Raw genomic sequence first — 25,504 nt, 5'->3', positions numbered from 1 at the left:
CCAGAGTATGTCCATTTTGTGATCCTCAGAATAAAATGTACAAACCCATTTCGTTGTACAAAGGAACTATGCTGATTATAGTGAAGGCTCTAGGCAATACCCCACAGGTTCTTGGGGGCTGAATCAGCTTTAGTAAAGGATTCCTAACTCAGGGTAGTGTTCCCTCCATGCGTTACCCCACAGCTTCCTCAAAGTCTGAGCTAATTACCTGTGGTCCATTTTTCTTTTAAATAATGTAAATATCTTATGGCTCCTGGAAAATAAATGGTAGTTGATATGCTGCTGCTGCTAAGTCACTTCAGTCATGTCCGACTCTGTGCGACCCCATAGACGGCAGCCCACCAGGCTCCCCCATCCCTGGGATTCTCCAGACAAGAACACTGGAGTGGGTTGCCATTTCCTTCTCCAATGCATGAAAGTGAAAAGTGAAAGTGAAGTCGCTCAGTCATGTCTGACTCTTCGCAACCCCATGGACTGTAGCCTACCAGTCTCCTCCATCCATGGGATTTTCCAGGCAAGAGTACTGGAGTGCGTTGCCATTGTCTTCTCTGGGAAGTTGATATGGCAGGCCCTTAACTACCCTTTTCCATTCATTCCAGTGGCATGTATTATCTGGAAGAAAATCTGTCCCAGGAATTATTCTTTATCTCCAATGAACTCCCCATTTCTACCCCAGAAGGTGGGATGGAAGCCTGCCTCCAGATTATCTGGCCAAGGTGCAACTGTCTGCTGATGCAGTTGTCTTCCCTTTCCATTCAGATAAAGAGAGGCAGATGAGAAAAGGGACTTGCAAATAGTGGTGTCAATGATCTTGTCAACGATCTATTTCTTATTGTCAGCTTCTGCATATTTCTCTCTTTTTCTGGTCTCTTGTTTAGTGCCATGTGTAGGCAAAATTGCAAACAAAACCAGAAAGAAAGATGTTAGCTGTTGGCTGATGACATAGCTTTGCAAAAAAAAACCCAGAGTAACATCTACAGGCGACTGCACTTCAGACTTCAATTTAATTCACTTTCCACCACCAACAAGAATAAGAATAATTTGCTTCAGTGTTGGGAGATCAGAGAAGAGAAGCTTCACTGCGTTTCGAGATGGAAAGTGACTAGATGAAATGGCAGAGGTGGCAGGCACTGCTCATCACAAGATGGAGAAAGGCTGGAAGATGAAATGGAAGCTGAATGTGATTTTTATGAGCTTGGCTCTGAGTACAGTGACCCATCTCTCCGTGAGAAATCCGTTGAAACCAACCCTCCTTGGAGCCGATGTGGACAGTCTGTAATCTCTGAGTACTGAGAAATAAGCTTCTTACAGACAGAATCAGGGGAGACATCTGCCAAGAGTAGGGATACATGGACTACAATAAAAAGACTGAAGCCCAGTTTTCACTGGCACATATCTTCATGCTCTGCTCACCAGGGAGAGATGGACATACAAGTTATGAAAGCATCTAAAAATGTGTAAGTGTGGAAAGTATGTTCATGCACTTATTGTGTATTATTTACTGAACTGTTGCAATAGTCAGCCACCAGGACAAGTACCTTGCTCATATTATAAAATCCACTCTCCATAACAACCTTTGAAATATGAACTACTGTTTTCACCATTTTTCAGATGAGTAAACTGAAGCTAGAAAAGAAAACTGCTTCCTTGCCAAGTTACCATTTTTAAAAGGAAAAGAATGTTATTGCGGAAGAAAAAAAAATTATCTCTATTATTCCCCAGTGGTTCAGATGATTAAGAATCTGCCTGCAACACAGAAGACCTGGGTTCGATCGCTGGGTTAAGAAGATCCCCTGGAGAATGGAATGGCTACCTACCTCAGTATTCTTGCCTAGAGAATTCCACCCACGGACAGAGGAGCCTGGCGGGCTACAGTCAGTCCATGAGGTTTCAAAGAGACAGACGTGACTGGGCAACTAACACTCTCACTTACTTTCAGGGGATTCAAACATACACACTGTATTAGAGGAGAGTGAAAATCATTTATGAAAAATAAATTGGTAGCATGGCATGGTTTATTTAGGTGTTTTCAGCAAAGTCTATATCCTGCATCAGTTTTTGTACCTGAAAAAGGAAGGAACAAAATGTTTGAGTTGTTTTCCTTTTATTGCTTTAAAACCAAAAACAGCTGAACTTAAATTGTTCATCCCCTGGGACCTAGTCCAAGCTTGAAGAATTCTCAGAAAAATCACATTCCTGCACTTCCCCATTTATGCCATCTGCAGTGTTGGGATCATCCCTGGAACCTTTGGGGAAAAGTGTGCTCCTCCTGCAGGTACTATTTGCAGAAGTCACTCATCTATTGATTTCTGATGTTGCTGGTCTTAGCAAGATAAGGCTCCTAATCCATCCACTGAATGTTACTCTGCCAGAGATGAAATAGCTTTAACGCCAACAAAGATTACTGTGATGTTAGGCAGGAGAAGACTGTGTTGTTGGAATTACAGCAGCCCCTGGAATACTTGCCATGTCGTGTTAAAGCCAGATTGACGTGGAACACTGACTCCACTGCTCCTTCTACTCAGAAATCTCGGGGAAGAGCAACCATATGTGGGTGCTTAACTCTGGCAAGAGGCTTATTTCTCATTACAAACTATGGTAATTTTATTTCAACTGGCCTTTCCCTTATATAAGTGATTTATTTAGCTGTTCTTAAGGCATCAATTGTGAAACACACCATCAGTTAATAATAGCTTTTCAGAGGAAGAAACACATTAAATATATGAGTCAACATAAAAAGCAGTCTAGTATCAGAAAACATTTTAATGTGCAAATATATGCATCTTAAAATTAAGGTGTATATGTGTATGTATATTATGTTACAGATATACATAACTACATTTATAGATACATATACTGAATACATATTAGGAAAAAGGAATGGTCATGGAAAACTTTTATATTTAAATCTTGGTGAACACACACATTCCATTTACTCACTGCAGATTGATGTCACAGAGAGTATGACATACAAAGATTTGAAGCATAACCCATCATCTGCTTTGAATAGGAAGAAAGTGGAAAGCCATCTGCTTACAATACTAGTTAGTGTTACTACCTATTAAAAGAATATTATTCTTTTATAAAAAAAAAAAAAAAAAAACACTGAGAACAGAGGGTTTCTAATTTTTTTTTTTTTTGGCTTGGTATATCATATAGTAAGACTTTGGAATAAGCAATGCAAAGGAAGTTCCAGAATGTTTTAGAACATATGAAGGAGCTCCCCTCAAAATCTCCATAGGAAATATGTAATGCAGGAAGCAAGACAAACAAAATGGGTGCCAGGCCACAACAGAAAGAGAGCTCATATCCCCTTTTTGCACACTACAGAAGGACCTGGGGCCTAGCCATAAAAGACAAACGTCTTCCCTCTTCACATTGAGAGGATATAATTCCTTATATCCTCCTTGCCAGTTCCTCTGAAGCCTAAACTCTTAGGCTACATTGCAACAAATATAATTTATACAATATAACAATATACAAAGATAAGTAAGATACCCGTTCTGCCAGAAGAAGTTTATAGTAGGACTGTATGGATAAAAAAGATACACAATCAAAATTACCCATGAAAAGGATAAATAAAACCTAAGGAAATTCACCAGAAGAATGATTATAATCTGTGGGAGAGATTAGAAGCACCTTCATGGGATGAAACTGGAAGATAATAGAATACAGTGGAAGGAGAACATTGGAGGCAGAGAGAGCCGCCTAAATGTTACCGCCACGTAGGACTTGTCCTACAAATGATGCATAGAACATGTGCACACAAAAGTAGGATTAAAGCAGAATCCCATAGGCCTTTAATAAGGGACTTTCAACAGTCCTGGGTGGTCAAAAACACAAACTATATTTTAATAGCTAGTGAGTCAAGACTACCTCATTCTACCGATTGTTTAACAGCAATAAAGTATTCCAAACCAAGTAATGAACTATGTGAAAATGAAATATTTTCCAGAGAACTAATCTAATGACTATACTAGTAAAACAAGAAGCAAACTAGAGGCTCAGAGGTTCTTAATGGGACCTATATTTTCTTTTTTCACTAATTCCCTTTTAAAAAATGAACTTAGACAATGGAGTATGTATATAAAGGCAGATATTATTTATTAGTTTAATGAATTGCTATGTATAATCACCTTTGCATGAAAACTTTCAAGTTAAATCATGCTCCTGTGGGGTCATTAAGGTTGTTAACAAAATCCAAACAGAAATTTAAAGTAGGTTGATCTTTGCAGTGGGAGGGTGCAGTAATTAAAAGCCTGGGTATGGAAACCCATTCCAGTATTCTTGCCTGGAGAATCCCATGGACGGAGGAGCCTGGTGGGCTACAGTCCATGGGGTCACAAAGAGTCGGACAGGACTGAGCAACTTCACTTACTTATTCACTTATGGGAGTCAGAAAAGCCTAGAGTTAAATCCCATCAGTGGGACTCATTGTTTGTATCTAAGCAAATAACCTGACCTCTCTAAGCCTCAGGCTACTCTTCTATGAAACAGGAATATAAAACGTCTATCCCTTTGATATAGGGATAAAAGTATATAGTAGGAAAATAAAATATGAAAAAAGATCATGTGAAAAGTAAATGAGGATGTTTTTAAGTATCCTTTAAAAAAACATCCTAGAACATTGCTTGGAATGTAATGGGAGACAGTTGTTGAAAAACTCATCAATTCAGAGTGTCAGGAGACAATTTCCCAAGGGTATTATGTATTTCTGTATGTTTTCCATGCAGAGGCACTAACTGCCCTACTGTTTTGGACTCTTTCAAGGACATTTATCCAGTAAACAGCTTGGAAGAGGGAGACAATTTCTCTGTCCAGAGAACAAGGCATGTGTGCCTACTATCCAGTATCACATGGAGAATGTTCTCTCCTGGGACAAAGTTCTGGCTAGTTTAGTTGGATCTATTATAAAAGAGTCAGGTTACTGGTGCTTGGGGTAGCTCGCCTGTCACACAACCCATCAGGTGTGCAGGCAAGACTAGAAGCTTGTTCCATCACCCTGTGGGAATTGAGCCTCAGGAAATGGCAGGAGAAATCAATGAGGCTCTGGCTACCCTACTGCCTTACGTATACTGCTTGAGGCCAGTCATATAACCTTGTCCTTGGTGTCTCCCCTTGGAGTCTCAGATTTTCTGCCAGCTTCTGTTAAACTGGGGTGGGCTAATTTGTTAGCTGTCAAGGAGGACAAAAATCTTAGAATTTCACAGTTCTTGACATAGAGCATTCAAAACCCAGTCTAACGCCAAAAGATTTCCCCATGGATTTGCCATGTGGACATTAATGACTACCACCACATCCGATCTTTTGATTAAAGACAGCTCCTGTAAATTTGTAAATATATTATCTCTAACAGAAACTGCAGTGAGTCATTAATGCCTAATTGCTAATTGGCTTATCGTTTAGTTTGTAAAACACTTAGCAAATGCCAGTTGTAATGGAAAATAGGAGGGTCAGTTTGGAAAGGAGTTTCAGTGTTAATAGATGCCTGTGCTGGAGAGACTCCATCCTTGAAAACACCATTTCTTGGAGAGAAATGATACAGAATATACTGAGGTGGCTAAAAAGTTCATTTGGGTTTTTCTGTACCTTCTTAGGGAAAACCCCCTGGAGAAGGGAATGGCTACCCTCTCCAGTATTCTTGCCTGGAGAATCCTATGGACAGAGAAGCTTGGTGGACTACAGTCCATGGGGTTGCAAAGAGTTGAGTATGACTAAGCAACTAACATGTAGGGAAAAACCCAAACAAACTCAAAATATAATTACTTTTTCTCATGCTTTAGTGCATCCCATAAGAGTAAAATATTTTTAAAAATCAATTTCAATTTTTAAATATAGAATCATAAAGGTGGCAGTGTTTTCAGTACTTTCATTCGTCACTATTCTGCATTTGTTAAGTGTGTCACAGTAATTTGTATTATCCTTCCTTCTCACAATTTTGTCAATTCCACTGGCAGGAAACATAGTAAATTTTTCCTTCCTTCCCAATCCCTAACCTTACCCTAGCTTCTTCCCTCCTGAGACCTATCATAGAACCTTGCCCATATCAGACATGCTTAGCAAATACTATGTGAATTGTGAAAGTGACAAAGTTGCTCAGTCGTGTCCGACTCTTTGCAACCCCGTGGACTATACAGTCCATGGAATTCTCCAGGCCAGAATACTGGAGTGAGTAGCTTTTCCCTTCTCCAGGGGATCTTCCCACCCAGGGATCAAACCCAGGTCTCCCACGTGGCAGGCAGATTTTTTTTACCAGCTGAGGAACAAGGGAAGCCAAAGAATACTGAAGGGTAGCCTATCCCTTCTCCAGTGGATCTTCCCAACACAGGAATCGACCTGGGGTCTCCTGCATTGCAGGAGGATTCTTTACCAACTGAGCTATGAGGGAAGCCTACTGTAATCCCAGAAATCCAGAACCTCACAAGCAGTATGAAAAACAAGCCAAGTAATTTCCAGACTACGTACAAGATTAAAAAAATCAAAAGTGTAGTATTCACAATGTTGGATTAATTCATTCAATATTTTATCAATGGCTACTTAGCACTTTTAAATAACCTTGCATTAATCACTTTCTAAACCAGTCCTTGTGAAGAAAAGTATTGCCTCATTTCATTTGTTGCTTTATTTGGATAGCAATGATTTAGTTTGTCTTTCTGGTTTAAGCATGGACTAAGTTGGGAGGAAGCTGAGCACTGAAGAATTGATGCTTTTGAACTGTGGTGTTGGAGAAGACTCTTGAGAGTCCCTTAGACTGCAAGGAGATCCAACCAGTCCATTCTGAAGGAGATCAGCCTGGGATTTCTTTGGAAGGAATGATGCTAAAGCTGAAACTCCAGTATTTTGGCCACCTCATGCGAAGAGTTGACTCATTGGAAAAGACTCTGATGCTGGGAGGGATTGGGGGCAGGAGGAGAAGGGGATGACAGAGGATGAGATGGCTGGATGGCATCACCGACTCGATGGCCATGAGTCTGAGTGAACTCCGGGAGTTGGTGATGGACAGGGAGGCGGGTGTGCTGCGATTCATGGGGTCTCAAAGAGTTGGACACAACTGAGTGACGGAATTGAACTGAACTGAAGTTGGGAGGAATTAAAAAAAAAAAAAATGCTAATTCTCTCATTGTAAGAATTGAAGAGTCAACATCCAGGAGTTCAAACTGACACCATAGTGAGATTAGACACTGGCTCTTCAAATAAATAAGATTCTGCATGCAAAGCTTTTAATGTATGGTAGGGATTCTATAAATAGTAGCTATTATAACTCTGCCAAAAAAAGTTAATCCCAAGGCTCTCTTTATGTTGAGAGTTCTAATACATGTTCAAAAAAATCCATTTATAAAAACGAAAGGCTAAAAATTTTTTCATTAACCCATCAAATATTTAAAGTAGGCTACACTTAAAAGTTGAAGCCATATGAGCTCATGAAAGCAGGAATTTCATGAATTAAACATAGTGAAAATTTTGAAAGAGTATGGATAACTGTACCCTATGCAATCAAGCAGAATTAAATGTGCATATTCCATAAAACACGAATTAAAGTATGGCCTACAGAAAATTACACTGCATAAAGATTTGAGGTTAAGAGGACAAAAACGCTGACTTCCTCATGTAGATCCCTGAGCTACATTGCGGTTTTGGGTCATAACTGTGTGCCATTTGACTTCTACGAAAACCGATGTTCCCTGATGCGATTTCACAGAATTGAGAGGCAGTCTATTATCTCAGAAGAAATAAGGCTTTATCTGGAAAAGGACTTCAATTTGAACTTCAAGTCTAGCATTATTTTAGTTGTGCTGTGGGTCTTGGGTAATTTAAATTTTCTTAACTTTTATTCTCCAATTAGTAAGCTCGAAATAAAAATACACACATTGTAAGATTGTTCTGAAGATGTGTACTGATAATAACGAGTATTTATTGAGTACTTGAGCTTCCCTGTTGGCTCAGATGGTAAAGAATCTGCCTGAAATGTGGGAGACATGTGTTCGATCCCTGATTTAGGAAGATTCCCCTGGAAGAGGGCATGGCAATCCACTCCAGTATTCTTGCCTGGAGAATCCCATGGACAGAGGAGCCTGATGGGCCACAGCCCATGGGGTCGCAGAGTCAGACATGACTGAGCAACTAATCACATTGAGTACCTAGGTTTCCCTGGTGGCTCAGCAGTAAAGAATCTGCCGGCAATGCAGGAGCTACAGGAGACTCAGGTTTGAATCCTGGGTCAGGAAGATCCCCTGGAGAAGGAAATGTCAACCCACTCCAGTATTCTTGCTTGAAAAATCCCGTGGACAGAGGAACCTGGCAGGCTATAGTCCATGGGGTAGCAAATAGTCAGACACAACTGAACAACTAAGCACACATATTGAGTACTCACCACACTGCATTTTATAAAACAATTGCTCTATTCTAAGTTTATAATATTTTTCCAGGTTTCTGTGTTTTATAAACATTATTAATTTTGGTAAAAAAAAAAAAAATTATGTTCCTGAGCTCTTCAAGGCTTGACAAGCATTATATGCACATCTCCAAACTCACTGTGCAATAAAAGTCCAGAAGCAAGCAGAGCCATAGAGTGCAAAGCTTAATTGCTTTAATTGCATTAATGACTACTAAAATAGCCTGGAAAAAAATTACTTTTCTGCATAAGAAGTTTTTAAAACTTTCAGATATCACAACTGGAGGTAAACACTTGTGGGATCCATCAGTACACCCCCATTGCTTTCCTACATTGAGCTACAGAACTTCATTTCTCTCCTGAGGCTGATATAAATTGCCACTGATAGAGGCATAAGTTGGACAAAGGCAAGGTGGTGCCCACCTTTTGACATCACAAAATTCAGAAGGCAAATACAAGATATCAGCACTCTAACAACATCTGAATTTAAAAGGCCCCTTCCATGTAATAAAGGAACGATCAGAATTATGAGTTATAAAATTATCCAATCTTTTCCCTTCCTTCTCAAACATAATATACCTTCACGCAGCATCTCACTCATCCCTCTAGACTGAGAGAAAAGTCCAACCCAGCCAAACTCTCCATCTGTGCTCTGCATCCTGTCCCATTCTTTTTCCTCTGCATACTAGTCCCCTCCTCTTTTCTGTACATTCACACTCTTATCCCTACCAGCTCCCTCCCTTCAACCTACAAGTACATTAAAAATACCTCCACACACGCCTATTTCTCACTTCCAAGAAACGTCTTGCACCAAACATGCAACCCCCATTCCTTACCCACTTTCAAGTCCAAACTTAGTAACACATATACTCCAACTATACGTCAACTTCATCTCACTCTAGAATTTACTACAATCTATTTACCCCCACCCTGGATATCAAGATGTCTTTGGAATGATTTTCTGTGTATCACCAGTCTATCGTCAGTCCCCACATGTAATGGACTTTTAAAGCATCTTCTAGTAATAATTCTTTTCTCCTTAAAAATCTGTCCACCTTGGCTTCTATCCTTGCATTGTTCCCTTCTTCTGAGCTCCAGCCCTCAAGCCTTATATGTTGGCATTTCTCAATGAGCCACTCGTCACACTCTTTGTATTCACATCCTTCACTATGGGTTTGTAATGTTGCCACCCATAAACTACTTCTTCCATAGTCTCTCTCTTGATCCAAGTAATCACCATCTGCCCACTCATTGAAATTTGAAATCTTAGTTGTACTTTCAACTTCTTCATTTGCTATCAATTCCTCAGATTCAATATGACATAAAACACAGTGGCTTTTCAGGTTAAAAAGACCTGAATTCAAATTCCTGTTCTGCCCTCAAAGAGTTTAGAATCCCGTATCTTCTGTGAAAGAGAAGCACGTAAGTGCCCTTGGAATTAAAACACATGCTAATATGTGGGTACTTACAAAATGAAGCGGGAGCCCAGAAAAAAAGTTGTGATTTGCTCTAAGCCTGGATAAGTGGAGGGAAGAATGAGATAGCAAGGGTTGGGGGAGGCGGGGGGAAGCAGGAGCAACCAGAGAGAGTGGAGGGCTAGAATTCAGGGAGTGGAAGAAGCAGGAACTAGACTTGTTGACTGAGCTCATACAGTGATGAGCCTAGTACCCCAAGGGTGGTAGCCCTATTGTGGTTGATGGAGATGCATTAAATATTTCTGAGAACACACTCAATTTTTGTGCCTGAAAATTCTTCATGGCAGTATACAAGTTGACAGAGGGAATAAAGCCTGGAGTGAAAGTCTGCCTGGGAGGCTAAGCCTGATAAAATAATATCAACCTATTCAATAATATTTGTAGGCACCACTGGAGATATATCAGAGTAGAAATGAAGACATTTGAAGATTGGTGCCTTCTCATTGCCTCTGAGGTGTACAATACTGAAGACTCTGAAATCTCATCAACACTTTGAATAAACATTACATAATTTGATGATTGTCTTTCTCTTCTTTAGAAGAAGGCTGCAGAAGTAAAATGTGTAAAGAGCAAGACAGAGTGAAGAAAGAGAAACAGGATAATAGGAGGAAAGAGTAAACAAAAGTATTGTGGGCAAGCACAGAATGCAAAGAGAGGGAAAAGATGGAAATCAAGGAAAATGAAGGAACATATTCTTTTCTAAATATCTGAAAACTAAACTTTCAGTGTTTTGGAAAAAATAAAGCCTTAATAACCATTTTTGAGTTTTATATGGTTACTTTCATGAGCCTATGTATTATGGATATTGACACATTTGAAAATGATGTGCTTTTATTTTACTGGCTAGGATAGTAAACACGTGTGCTTGCCAATAATAATGATTTATCCCTCAGGTTAGTTTTAGTTCTCTTTGATCATGGCACAATTGCTTGATTAACCTACAGTTAAAAAAGGCTTTTAGAAAAAATGTTCATTGTAAAACAAAAAACAAAAAAACCCTATCTTCTAAAAAATGTTCAAATTACAAGCAAGTGTGGAAACTTTATAAGAAAAGCATAAGAGCCATATTAAGTATTAATGTGCTAGACATACCACCTGTGAAGACACTGCATTAATAGCATCACTTAACCTGAATACTTCATTCCACTGCTTTAACCTTTACACCAACAGACTTAATATATTCAGCTTTGTTTTCAATTATCTGTTATGTCCTGCATTGGGTTTATTGTAGACACTGTGAAAACTCTTATGACCCCTCAAAGACATAAGGCAATTTTCTTCCCACCAGGATATTTTGAACAAATTACTCTCAGTTTTAACATGAATAAGTCTATGAATTTTCATTCCCCAGATCTGAAATAATGGAATTCAGCTGTAACTTCAATTGTAATTATCATGTCAATAAATTGAATTTTTTTTAAAAAAACCACTGAAGACGAAACTTTCTGTCTTTATCTGATTTTACTTTCTCCATTTTTCCCCCTCATTTGGGGTCAATCCTAGGGAGCACTTTGAAGTGTAATTATTTTTTAGGGTGCTGAAGGCAGTTCTACTGTTTGAAAAGACAGTGGTATAGCATCTCACTGCTGTTCGCATTACAAAGCATTGCTATACCCTGCACTAATTAAAGGCTGTTAAGAATTTTATGATTAGCCCCTATTAAAGCTCATTGAGCTTAAGTTTTGAAATGCTGCACTGAGTTCAAGCCTAAAATGTTTCTTAGTCATATAACACATTTTAAAGATTAATTTGGATGTTTTTCAGAGCCCTCTTGTTTCCCCTACTCTTGGGTTATCTTAATATCCTTTCACAGCACGGTGAGTGTTAAAGCTAAGAGCTCATGCCCAGAACAAGGAATTTAGCTCCTCTATTCTAATGTAGATGCCCTATCCACCTCAGAATGTTCCCAGGCAAGGAGAATCTTTATAAAGTAGCCCTTGGACTCACTCAACTCAGCTGCTAAAGCCATGGCTACCAATACAGTAAGTCAAATACCAGAAGTTCAGCTGTAAAATATACAGCTGAAAGAAGTCTTCGGATTGAAAAAAAGATCATTAAACTTAGTTCTCCCTCTCCTTAAAAGCCCTTCACTGCAGTCATCGAGAATATATAGGTATTTAAACTTTGACAACAATATTAGCATGATAATTCGTCTCACTTGCTTTTTAATATGCTTAAAGATATAAAACCAGACCCTTGTGGCTCAGTTGGTAAAGAACCTGCCTGCCATGCAGGAGACCTGGGTTCAATCCCTGAGTTGGAGAGATCCCCTGGAGAAGGGAAAGGCTACTCACTCTAGAATTCTGACCTGGAGAATTCTATGGACTGTATGGTCCATGGAGTCACAGAGTTGGACACAACTGACCGACTTACACACACACACATAAAACAGCAATAGCAACAAGGACATTGGTGCCAAACAACTTTTTTTTCTTATAAGTAACAGGAGAGATAAAATCCTTCCTATTTTTCTTCCACCTCTTCCCTACAACCCCACCACCCTCCAGCCTCTCTTTCAAAACCTGTTCAGGGGGTGATGAAGAGAAAATGAATGCAGATGAAGAGAAAAAAATGAAGGATATGTAATCAAGTGCAAAATACCCTGGTAACTATAGAGGAAGAATGAGATGGAAAGGAAAGTGAAAAGGGTAGGGGTGGTTAGGAGTTCTAAGAACTTTCTGTAAAAACAGGATTCTCCAGTGGGGTTTCCCATTGGGAGGGACAATGAAACTGTTATAGACTTTAAAAAAAAAAAAATTTTTTTTTTAAGATTAAGAATCTAACCAAAGAGAGAATAGCCCTTTACCACCCCCTACCCTGGCCCTTGAACAATCAGTTGACTCCTTTTACCCACTCCTAAGAAACAAGGGAGATTAAACAGGCCACAACATGCATGAAACTCGAGGACTTTATGCTAGGTAAAATAAATGGGTTACAAAGAAACATGGTCCAATTCCACCTATATGAGGGACTTAGAGTAGTCAAAATCATAAAGAGTGTAGTGATAGTTGTCACAGGCTTAGGGGAGGGGAGCATAGGGAATTTGATAGGTAATCAGCATACTTTTTAATAAATACACTGTTTAATCTACCATACAACATACTGTTCAATAGGTAATCGGTTTCACTTTTACAGATAAAAGGTTATGGGGATGGATGGTGGCCGTAATTGCACAATAACGTGAGTATATTTAATACCAGTGAATTTAAAAAATGGTTAAGATAGTAACTTTTATGTTATATGTATTCTACCACAAACTTTTTTTAAAAGCCAGTGATACAAAAATATTAAAATAAAAAGTTCTGCCAAATGATTGAAACATGGGAGTATAAATCAACAAAGACGAGAGAGGGACCTTAGGCAGATGAGTGATACCTACAAGTTTCTATGAGATGAAAACAGGACATAGAGATAACTAAGCATAGCCTGAAGTACAAATCAATTTGCCTTGTGAGACCCAAGCCCACAGAATGCTTGAGAACATCCTGAAGACATGATAATGACAAAGCAGAAAACAAAGCAAGAAGAGTATAATGCTCTTTAATAAAAGATATTTCTCAGCCCTTTCAGAAGTTATTCCTAATGAAAAGCCTGAAGGGTAAATCCATTACCACGATATTGTACAAACCATAGTACATCTGGAAGTTTTCTGAGATACTCGGGAAAAAAAATTGTTTTCATACCTTAACAGATGTCAGATTGGAGCCCCAAATTCAGCTCCAGAAGCCTGTTTTGCTGCAAGTAAGCCTTCAGACTCTCAGATGGATTCTGGGGGCCACTCCACAGCTCCTCTGAGCTGGGAGAGAAGGGAGTCTTTCACGAGGGGTGGGGCTTGACCCACACGTGGCATGAGCCAGACCCTTTATGGACTAGCATGGAGGCGGGGGCAAAATGCCAGGGCACACGTGTTGTTCATCCAGGATTCTCATGCTGCCCTTAGAGAAATCCTGAGATCCCAGATTGGGTTTCTTCTGGGAAGAGTGGTCAGGGTGACTCGGCCTCTGGCCTGGTTCCTCCATTCTGTTTTGAAAACTGTATTAACACTTTAAAGTCTGTAAGATGTTCTCTTGTACCCAGCAAAGAATAGCATCACCATGCTACACTTTTATCTTTTTACAAGGTTTATAAAATTTGGAATCCTTGCTAAAAGTCCATCTTAACCAGAATTTATATAGGCATTCCATTAAAGAGGGAGGAAGAGAAGCAGAGAGATTGAGAGAGAAAAGAGACAAAGAGAGAACTCAGAGCCCACAAAACACTGAATACCTTCAAGAACAGTTCCATCCTATTGATCACAAGGCAAAGTTGAGCAGCTGGCTCATCTTGATCCTGTGTAGTGAATTAGACCCACCTGGAGAGAGATCTGAGCCGCATGATGAAATTAGATTCATTCTATCCTACTATCGCCCCTGTGATTCATACCAATCAAATTTCTAATTGAAGACTTAAGAAGTCAACCCAGCTGGTATTCAGAATCCAAATACCATAAAAAGTTCTTTCTTCTGGCTTCAAGATAAAAGACTATTCTTCAACATGTTATAATTTCATGTCAAATGAGATTTTTAGATATACAAAGACTTGTCATTCTCAGAGTGGCTAAAGCACCAAGGCAGGTTATATTCCAGGGCATTCTGTGTAAACTGTGACAGGAAAACAGGGAATGATCTAGCAGCAGTCCCCAAACTTTTTGATAGCAGGGACCAATTTCATGGAAGACAGGTTTTCCACAGACAAGCAGCAGATGGGGGGCAGGAGGTGGTTTTAGGCTGATTACATTCATTGTGTGCTTTATTTCTATTATTATTACATCAGCTCTACCACAGATCATTAGGCATTAGATCCTGGAAGTCGGGAACCCCTGCTTTAAAGCATTGTTGATATTTCAATAACAAAATACCAGAAAAAAGAAGTTACATTTTCTTCCCTCACATGTCAAGATAGAAACACTCTATCAGCTAGAAGTTTCCCTGTAGATGGAAAAGGTCTAAAGCTCTTACTTTGTACATAATGGCATTTAACTGAGGGCACCAGTGATTTTCCATAGTTACTAACCCCAGGTTGGAGCTAGAATTGCTGTTGTTGCTGTTGTTTAGTTGCCAAGTTGTGTCCAACTCTTTTGTGACCTCATGGACTGTAGCCCATCAGGCTCCTCTGTCCATGGGATTTCCCAGGCAGGAATACTGGAGTGGGTCGCCATTTCCTTCTCCAGGGAATCTTCCTGACCCAGGGATTGAACCTATGTCTCTTGCATTGGCAAGCAGGTTTTTTACCACTGAGCCACCAGGGAAGCCATAGAATAGGCTTCAACAAATGAGTCTTCTAGAACATCCTTGTGTTAACCAGATATTAAACTTTTAGAATTTTACAGAATATCAAAATGAAGGCATTATTATAGATCAACTGCCTAGACATCTTACAAGTATCTAATGTAAAAAACCCAGAGATAAATGGAATCCTTAAATATTCTAGAAAATCTGGTCTGCAAAATTAAATGTTGAGCTTTTAAATAGCCTATGGTTATGTAGAGCAAAATATGAGGGAAAAAAAAGGAATAATATGTTCCTAAAGACCCAAAAATTGAGGGCAATTAGTTACTTCATAGGTATAGAAAGACATAAAGAATTTTACTGTGGTGTTCAATAGAACCATATACATGATGGGTTCACTCAGTATAAATAAATAGTCAACAAATACTAATTTTGTGCATGATTGTCTGATTTTGGAAATTAGATAACCATATTCCAGGATTAAAAAAATCCAACACAGGGGACATGTGTTCGATCCCTGGTCAATCCCTAGATTTCCAATACAGCAACCAAAAAAAAAAAAAAAAGTACCACATGCATCAAGAAAGATGAAATCAAAGATCCTGTGTGCTACAACTAAGACCCAGTGTAACCAAATAAATAATTAAATGTGAAGTGAAGTGAAAGTCGTTCAGTTGTGTGTGACTCTGCAACCCCATGGACTATACAGTCCATGGAATTCTCCAGGCCAGAATACTCGAGTGGGTAGCCTTTCCCTTCTCCAAGGGATCTTCCCAACCCGGGGATCAAACCCAGGTCTCCCGCATTGCAGGCGGATTCTTTACCAGCTGAGCCACAAGGAAAGCCCAAGAACACTGGAATGGGTAGCTTATGCCATCTCTAGTGATCTTCCCAACCCAGGATTGAACCAGGGTCTCCTGCATTGCAGGCAGATTCTTTGCCAACTGAGCTATCAGGGAATAAATCAAATTAAATGAAAAATACACCTCAATAAAGAAGCCAACAAGGCATATATTAGCAGCCAAAGGTGGCTTGATCAAATTCAAGGGGAAGGAAGTTGATATTTATGTATGGGGATAAATGTGACTATGATAATAGAATCATGTAATAGTTTCAGAGCTGGAATCATGGTATATAGTCTGAGGTCTGCCATTAACAGTGAATTTAGTCTCATGTTCTTTGTGGCATTTCTGGGTATTTAAAATGCACCCATAAATTGCTTAATTGTTTTGCAAGCAACAGGAACACTAAAAGCTCTTTCCAGTGTCTCAATACAATATTAGAACACAACTTCCTTGAATTTGAGCTGAATGTCACACAGTAAACCTCAAGGTCTTTCTCTTTGGAGCCCTTAAAAGTCAATTTCATAGGCCATTTTTCTTTTGAATATTAACAAATCTTTATCCATTTTCAAAAAATAACTTCTGTATGTTTTTTCTACATGTATAAATTGACAGAAGACTTTTAAATGTCTTCGAAAGTCTAAGGATTTATGCTCTTAGTCTTCTTTAAAATTCTGGTAAGACAACCAAACCCCTTAAAATTTAGTGGCAGCTGTATTTATAATCGAATCTGCTCTCTTTGTTCCCAAATCAGCCCTCATTCATCTGCAAACATTGTTCCCTGTGGGTCTTTATCAGCTGTACTCTAACCTGAGTAGAAATTGATCTTTCTCTCTGGCTCCATCATAAATTGTTCACCGTTATTTTATTGTATTCAATACAACCTCATTCCTTTATGTGCAAACATGCAGTCTTTTGCATGTTTGAGGCTCGGGCCCATACTGTCCTTCTCCTGCTCTGTCCTGCCTACTAGGGTACTACATTGCCTCTCTCTCTTGTCAGTTGGCCTCCAGGTAGGCTCAGCCAATGGGAGATTGTGAAAGACTGGAGCATGGGAGGGAGAAGCCAGGGTATTTCTCCCTCGCCTATCTGCCTCAAGGGGTCGTGGTGGCCCCACAGCAGCAGCTGCATCTTCTCTGTGGTCACCTTCATCAGACATCTTCCTCCTCCATGACTTAGCACCTTCCAGACAGTCCTCACCATGGATGCAGCTCGAGCCAAACTGCCCCAGTTGGGGCCTTGTCACATCACCTCCTTCCTCTCTCTTTCCCTTCAGAGAAATGTTAGCACTTTTTGTTGCTCAACTCTGGGTTACTTACAATTTCATGTTTGGCTTCCCAGCTTGTGACACACCTTTGTAAACACGTTTTTTCATTAAAACCCCTCTGTCTGGAAAACTAAGAATGGTTTCTGTTTTTGTAACTGTAACCTGTCTGATATACACAGTTTTATTCCCTTTCTTGGCTGTAAACCCCTGAAGTTCAAGAGCCTTTATAATGTCCTTAGTGTGCCATTTTGTTCCCAATCTGAAACCCCCTTTAAATTATCCTGACAAAGCTACCTGTGTTATCTTACTACCCTATAAACATAATTAAATCATTCTTTTTAGAAATCTTTGAGGGCTCCCCATTTCCATGACAGTTTTAAAAAATGTTCTTTTTCTTTGTTTCTCAACATGTTTTTCAGTGAATTAGCAGCTGATAAAATATATTTAGTAAGAGAAAATATGAATATAAGCTCATGGTGGCTCAGATGGTAAAGCGTCTGCCTACAATGCTGGAGACCTGGGTTTGATCCCTGGGTCTGGAAAATCCTTTGGAGAAGGCAATGGCACCCCACTCCAGTACTCTTGCCTGGAAAATCCCATGGACGGAGGAGCATGGTAGGCTACAGTCCATGGGGTCGCAAAGAGTCAGACACGACTGAGCGACTTCACTTTCACTTTATCACCATAGAAAAAGTAAACAGATACATTATACCAGAAGAAAAGTTGGGAAGGGAACTTATAGTTACAAAGTTTGTCTCCAAACATTTTGACAGTGGTAAGAGGGAGACACTCAATTACACACCTCTCTTTCAGAGAGCTAGCAAAATGTTCTTGGCATTTCCTTCTGATGGAAATTGCTCACCTTATCAGAAGTGAGGGGAAGTCAAGCAAGTAAGACTTAAAATTTCATGTAAAGAAAGGCTTCAGCAATTAAAAAAGGTATTTGAAAGTCACAGCTCACTTGGGATGGATGAATTGCCTGTCATTCAAACAATCTTTCATAATTGCTAGTTGTCTCTAGGATTTTAATAAATGTGAACAGGAAAGAATTAACTTTGTTCACAGACATTCTCTAATGCTATTAAGAACAGCTCCATACTCTTTAAAGACCAAATAAACAGGCGATAAAACTAGCATTGGGCTTCCCAGGTGGTGCGAGTGGTAAAGAACTTGCCTGCCAACACAAGAGACATAAAAAATGTCTGGTTCGATCCCTGGGTCAGGAAGATCTCTGGGAGGAGGGAATGGCAACCCACTCTAGTATTCCTGCCTGGAGAATCCCCTGGACAGAGGAGCCAGGTGGGGTTTATAGGGTCACAAAGAGTTGGACATGACTGAAATGATTTAGCACACATGCAAGGCTAACATTACTGGATGAAATTGAGGAGCATGGCTCACTCCTGAATAAATGGTTCTTTCCATTTTTTTCTGCTGTGGCCAAAGGAATACCTTCAGGTGAGGCTAGGATATTTCCCTCAAATTAAGAGATATAGAAATAAGAGTCCCAGGTCTGCTCCCAACATGAACAAATAATTGATCAAGTCCTTTACAATTTTGTTTAACAGAGAGTAGAAGAGACAATTGACTGATTAGGATTTATAAAATTTCCACCAATCCCATAAGAAGTAAGCTTCACTTTTTCTCAGTGACTATCTAATTGAGTAAGAAAGGTCTCTATTGAAATTGCTTTAAGAGTCAGTAGAAATACATATTTCTGAACAACCAAAGCAAATATCTGCTGGAGGGTTTTATTTTTTAATATAAATTGATTAAAATTTAGAGACTTCTGCCAAATATAATTTATTCAGTTTTAGAATAATGGATTTTAATCCATTCTTTCTAATGATTACATTAGAGCAAAACCAGTTGTGTTGAGTCCACTTCTGATTTGACAAAATAAAAAATAAAAGTATAAGGGAATTTTAAAAATGATAACGCCTAATGTTGATGAGTGTGTGAGGAAAAGATCATTTTTATAAATAGCCGGTAGACATGAAATCAATAAAGCCTCTCTTCTGGGTTATCAATAAATATCAGAAGTCTTAATATATGTGTGTACCTCTTGATTAAATAATACCGGTTCTAGGAATTTGTTTTAGTGAAATACTTATGGGCATGTACAAAATTTTCTACACAGATGTTCATCACAGCATTGCTTCTAAAACTAAAAAATTGGAAATGACCCAAAAGAAAGTTATTAAATAAATGATCATATATTCCCACAATAGAACATGATGCAGCTATTAAAAATTGTGTAGTAGAAGAATTTAATCATACTGAAAGATGTTCTCAATATATTATACAAAGAAACTATTGCTAAGGAGACTTCCAGTAAAAGATGGTAATGGCAGATTGAACACATACATATAGGCTCACTCCTTCCTGGAACCCTAAAAGTGACAGTAAAGAGGTTTTTTAAAGGGGGAAAAAAAAAAACCCACAAAGTCAAAGACAGAAAAAGAGGAGACAATAACAGGAACACTTAAGATGCTGGAAAGCAAATAGATATGTCATCAGTAATTTAGATACAAGAAAGCTGAGCCCCTACTCAACAACATAGAAAACCAATAAGCAACTTGATTTCCATTTTGTTCCAGAACTCATGAAGAACTCAGAAATTGATGGTATCCGGTCCTTATGAAAGTGGCCTAAAGGTAGTACTAAACATATAAAGATTAATTGAAAGTTAGATTAAAAGGTAGTAAGGGAAACAAATTTTATTGACAAAGGAAAATAGAAAAGCAAATCACCCATTGGCTTCTGCTTTTAACATAATTTTGTGAGCATGTGATATAAGAAGCAGCCATAAAAATAAGAAAGCCAGAGAGGAACTTTGCTGGTGGTCCGGTGGCAAAGATTCCATGCTCCCAATGCAGGGGGCCCAGTTGAATCTCTGGTCAGGGAACTGGTTCCCACATGATGCAACTAAGGATTCTCAACTAAGACCCAAGACAGCCAAGTAAATATAAAAATAATAATAATAATTAGGCCAGAGAAGCCAGAACAAAAGTCTGGCATTTTTTAGCCAAACTATTGGCAGCAATTGGATTTCTTATTACATGATAAAACTAGCCCCATTGCTTTAAGCTAGTCTTCATCAAGCATTCTATTCATTTGACTGAAAGGACTGCAAGTCCAAAGGGAGGTCACCTCAGAAGTAACCAGATTGAATTGTTAATGATATAGTTATTTATACTTTTATATAAGCCAACTACTCATAAAGTATATGTCCTGGCTGATTAAAAATTCTTAGGCAATACATTTAAAAATAGGACTCTACCAAATAATAATATAATTGCCATTTCTAAAATTCAAGTTTGTAAATAGACATAATGGAGAAGGAAATGGCAAGCCACTCCAGTGTTCTTGCCTGGAGAATCCCAAGGACTGGGGAGCCTGGTGGGCTGCTGTCTGTGGGGTCACGCAGAGTCGGACACGACTGAAGCGACTTAGCAGCAAATAGACATAAATGAATTAAATCTAATGACATCCCTCATCATTTTGGATTAAGACTAACCTAGTCATAGTTGGTCAAAGAAATCTGTGATATTTGCCCACATTTTTCAAGAAGTGTTGAGTATGCATCTGTTCTCTGTCAGGAAATACAGTAGATATTGGAGACATCAATATAAATTAGACTCTGCCTCTGCCCATAAGTTACATGTAGCTACTCTACAAATGAAGAATATTGAGGTACTTTCAATTAAATCTTAAAGGATCCTTTGATCATAACTGTAAAATTGTCCTTCCCTGTCTGTAGGAAGAGTGGGCTTCCCAGGTGCTGCAGAGGTAAAGAACCGGCCTGCCAGTGCAGGAGATGCAGGTTTGATCACTGGATCAGGAAGACCCTCTGGAGGAGGAAGTGGCAACCCACTCCACATTCTTGCCAAAGAAATCCCATGGATAGAGGAACTGGTGAGCTATAGTCCATGGGATCTCAAGGAGTCAGACACCACTTAGCTACTGAGCAGGCAAGCATGTCTGTAGGAAGAGTAACCACAAGGATGAAGGAGAAGATATATCTGAGTAACAGAAATCTCTGTGATCCTTGATATCCCTGCAAACTTCACAATGAGGAAGTTTTCAAGTTACTTCAGGCAGAATATATTTCTGGTTTTAAAAAGAGAATATCTTTCTTCTCTTAGAGACATAGAAACCATAGTGACATAAAACACTAAGAACACATTACTTCTTGTTCATTGTGTAATCACTGAAATAAAGTTTTTGATTATGAAGGTTAAAAAGAGCCATTCCTCAACTCCAAACAAGAAGTAATAAATGACCAAAAACCAGGGTCTCAGTCAATGATTCCTTTTCAAACCAAAAGTTGACACATAATGATCATAGTATCAGCATATTAATGATTACTGTATAACTAAGACTATAATTAGCCGTGTTACATTAATAATAATAATGATAAGGAAATCCATCATAATATACTTTTAGATCTTATTCCTTCTTGATTAATTTTCTTTCTTTTATTGGAATTTAAACCAAATCTCATGAATCAAACCCTGCACCAGTGTCATATCAGCAAATTTAGCTTAAACAGAAAATTATATTAATTGCTTTGGATCAGATCAAGCATTACATTCTCCCATTTGTATATTCTCCTTTGACTTCTCTGACAGTGATGATGTCAATGAGTCCTTTCTGTATATAATAATAGGGCTTACTCAGCTGAGGTCACAAATGTCTCCTGGATCTGTCTGACTGACAGATGGCATGTGCTTAGGAGGAAATAGACACTTTAATTATCACAGTTACTCTCAGGTACCTTGGACACTGTGCCCCAAAGTTGATGACTATAATAAACATTGACAGGAGAACCCTAGTCTTCGACTAAAGAGACTCTTACAAAATGGGGGAATCATTTAAAAGTGCTGCATCCCTCAATCCAAGAGTCTCAAATCACAGATTTTTAAGCTTTCATTTCCTACTCTAGGCCCAAGAATCATTAAACTGGTAGTGCTGCAAAGGTATTTCAGTGGATAAAGGATAGTCTTTTCAAGAAATGATATTGGAACCATTGAAAATCCAATGCAAAACCCCCCAAGCCCCTCAAAATTTCCATTCATTTCTCACACCATAATGAAATTATTAACTCAGAAACAGTTGATAGACCAAAATGCAATACCTAAAGCTGTAAAACCTACAGTAGAAAATATAATTGTAGGGAAACTTTCTAAGATGCAATGTTAAAAGCATGATTCATAAAGAAATTGATAAACTGGATTTAATCAAAAGTAAAAATTTCTGTGTTTTAAAAATCACTATTAAGAAAACACAAATGAAACCACAGACTGGGAGAAAATAATTACAAAACATAAAACAAACTATCAAAGGACTTGTGTATAGATTATACACAGAACTTTTACAACTCAATAATAAAAGACTGAAAACCTAATTTAAATATAGGCAAAAGATTTCAACAGACATTTCAACAAAGGAGATATATGGATGGTAGATAAGCACGTGAGAAAATGCTTAAAATCATTATTCATTAGGGAAATGTAAATTAGAACCACAATGAAATACAATTATACATGGCTAGAGTGGATAAAATGAAAGGGATTGACTATGAGAAGTTTTGGCAAGAATATGAAGCAATTTGCAGTCTCACTCACTGCTAGTGGGAATATACAATTGTATAACAACTAGAAAACAATTTGACAGCTTCTTAAAATTTTAACTTATGCCTACCATATAATCCACCCATTCTACTCCTAGGTATTTACCTAAGAGAAAGAGAAGCATGTGTCCATATGTAGACTTGTACATGAATGTCCATCAGTTCAGTTCAGTCGCTCAGTTGTGTCCGACTCTTTGCGACCCCATGAATTGCAGCATACCAGGCCTCCCTGTCCATCACCAACTCCCGGAGTTCACCCAGACTCACAGCCATCGAGTCAGTGATGCCGTCCAGCCATCTCATCCTCTGTCATCCCCTTCTCCTCCTGCCCCCAATCCCTCCCAGCATCAGAGTCTTTTCCAATGAGTCAACTCTTCACATGAGGTGGCCAAAGTACTGGAGTTTCAGCTTTAGCATCATTCCTTCCAAAGAAATCCCAGGCTGATCTCCTTCAGAATGGTCTGGTTGGATCTCCTTGCAGTCTAAGGGACTCTCAAGAGTCTTCTCCAACACCACAGTTCAAAAGTATCAATTCTTCGGTGCTCAGCTTTCTTCACAGTCCAACTCTCACATCCATACCTGACCACTGGAAAAACCATAGCCTTGACTAGATGAACCTTTGTTGGCAAAGTAATGTCTCTGCTTTTGAATATGCTATCTAGATTGGTCACAACCTTCCTTCCAAGGAGTAAGCATCTTTTAATTTCATGGCTGCAGTCGCCATCTGCAGTGATTTTGGAGCCCCAAAAAATAAAGTCTGACACTGTTTCCCCATCTATCTCCCATGAAATGATGGGACTGGATGCCATGATCTTCGTTTTCTGAATGTTGAGCTTTAAGCCAACTTTTTCACTCTCCTCTTTCACTTTCATCAAGAGGCTTTTGAGTTCCTCTTCACTTTCTGCCATAAGGATGGTGTCATCTGCATATCTGAGGTTATTGAGATTTCTCCCGGCATTCTTGATTCCAGCTTGTGTTTCTTCCAGTCCAGCGTTTCTCATGATGTACTCTGCATAGAAGTAAAATAAGCAGGGTGACAATATACAGCCTTGATGAACTCCTTTTCCTGTTTGGAACCAGTCTGTTGTTCCATGTCCAGTTCTAACTGTTGCTTCCTGACCTGCATATATGTTTCTCAAGAGGCAGGTCAGGTGGTCTGGTATTCCCGTCTCTTTCAGAATTTTCCACAGTTTATTGTGATCCACACAGTCAAAGGCTTTGGCATAGTCAATAAAGCAGAAATAGATGTTTTTCTCAAACTCTCTTGCTTTTTCCACGATCCAGCGGATGTTGGCAATTTGATCTCTGGTTCCTCGGCCTTTTCTAAAACCAGCTTGAACATCAGAAAGTTCACAGTTCACATATTGCTGAATCCTGGCTTGGAGAATTTTGAGCATTACTTTACTAGCATGTGAGATGAGTGCAATTGTACGGTAGTTTGAGCATTCTTTGGCATTGCCTTTCTTTGGGATTGGAATGCAAACTGACCTTTTCCAGTCCTGTGGCCACTGCTGAGTTTTCCAAAGTTGCTGGCATATTGAGTGCAGCACTTTCACAGCATCATTTTTCAGGATTTGAAATAGCTCAACTGGAATTCCATCACCTCCACTAGCAATGTCCATAGCAGATTTATTTGGAATAGTCAGAAATTGGAAACCAAAATGTTTTTCAACATGTGAGTGGATAGACAACTTGTGTACATTCATACAATGGAATATAACTCAGCAATTAAAGAAATGAACTATTGATGTTCATTATAGTTTGGATGATACTAAAAATATATGTATATTTAGTGATGAAGACAAACAAAAAGGAACATATACTGTATGATTTAATTTATATAAAATTCTGGGAAATGGAAACTAATATATATAGACAGAAATCAGATCAGTGGTTGCCTGGAAATGGGAGTTAGGGTGAGGCAGAAGGGTCAGGAGGGAGAAATTGCAAAGTAAAACCAAGAAACTTTTGGGGGTGATGGATACTATTCACTATGTTAACTGAGTGATTATTCACTGTTGTATACATATGTCAAAATTTATTAAATTGCGTGCTTTCATTATGTGCAATTTATGTTAAGTACACCTCAATAAAATTGTTTAAAAACCAACTTCAACCTGCTAATTGTGCAACTGAGAGTGAGTACTCGACCTGTCTAAAATTTACTATTTTATTTGTAAATGACAATAATAATAAAACCCTGTATATCCTCAAGGTTACTGCAAAAATCAAATGAGATGCTTGTAAAACATTAAGCAAATTACAAAGAGCTATCTCTACAAAATAAAGTATTACTTTTGACATGGTTATTATTAATAATTTCAAAACCATGCATGACAATCAACAAACTAGTGATTTGTGGTATGGAAAAGGCATGCAGAAAAATGTGAAAGGCATGAGAAGCAGAGTATTAAGTTGAAGTATACTTGAATTCTGAAGAAAGCCAGTGACCACAACCTTTGACTCATGCTATTGATTTTCTATTCTCAACTATCCACATTAGTCCTTGACACTTTAGCTCATTCAGATTCAAACCTGTGTTGCACTTTCTTTTACCGTCTTTCTTTTGTCTTTCTCGTAGTGAGTATGTGCAGAGAAATGACCAGGAGAGTCATACGTAACCTATAAG

This window comes from Bos indicus x Bos taurus, chromosome 4 (genome assembly GCF_003369695.1).
Source record: "Bos indicus x Bos taurus breed Angus x Brahman F1 hybrid chromosome 4, Bos_hybrid_MaternalHap_v2.0, whole genome shotgun sequence".
Taxonomy (NCBI): domain Eukaryota; kingdom Metazoa; phylum Chordata; class Mammalia; order Artiodactyla; family Bovidae; genus Bos; species Bos indicus x Bos taurus.
The sequence above is the reverse complement of the archived record's forward strand: the minus strand, read 5'-3'. Positions refer to the sequence as shown.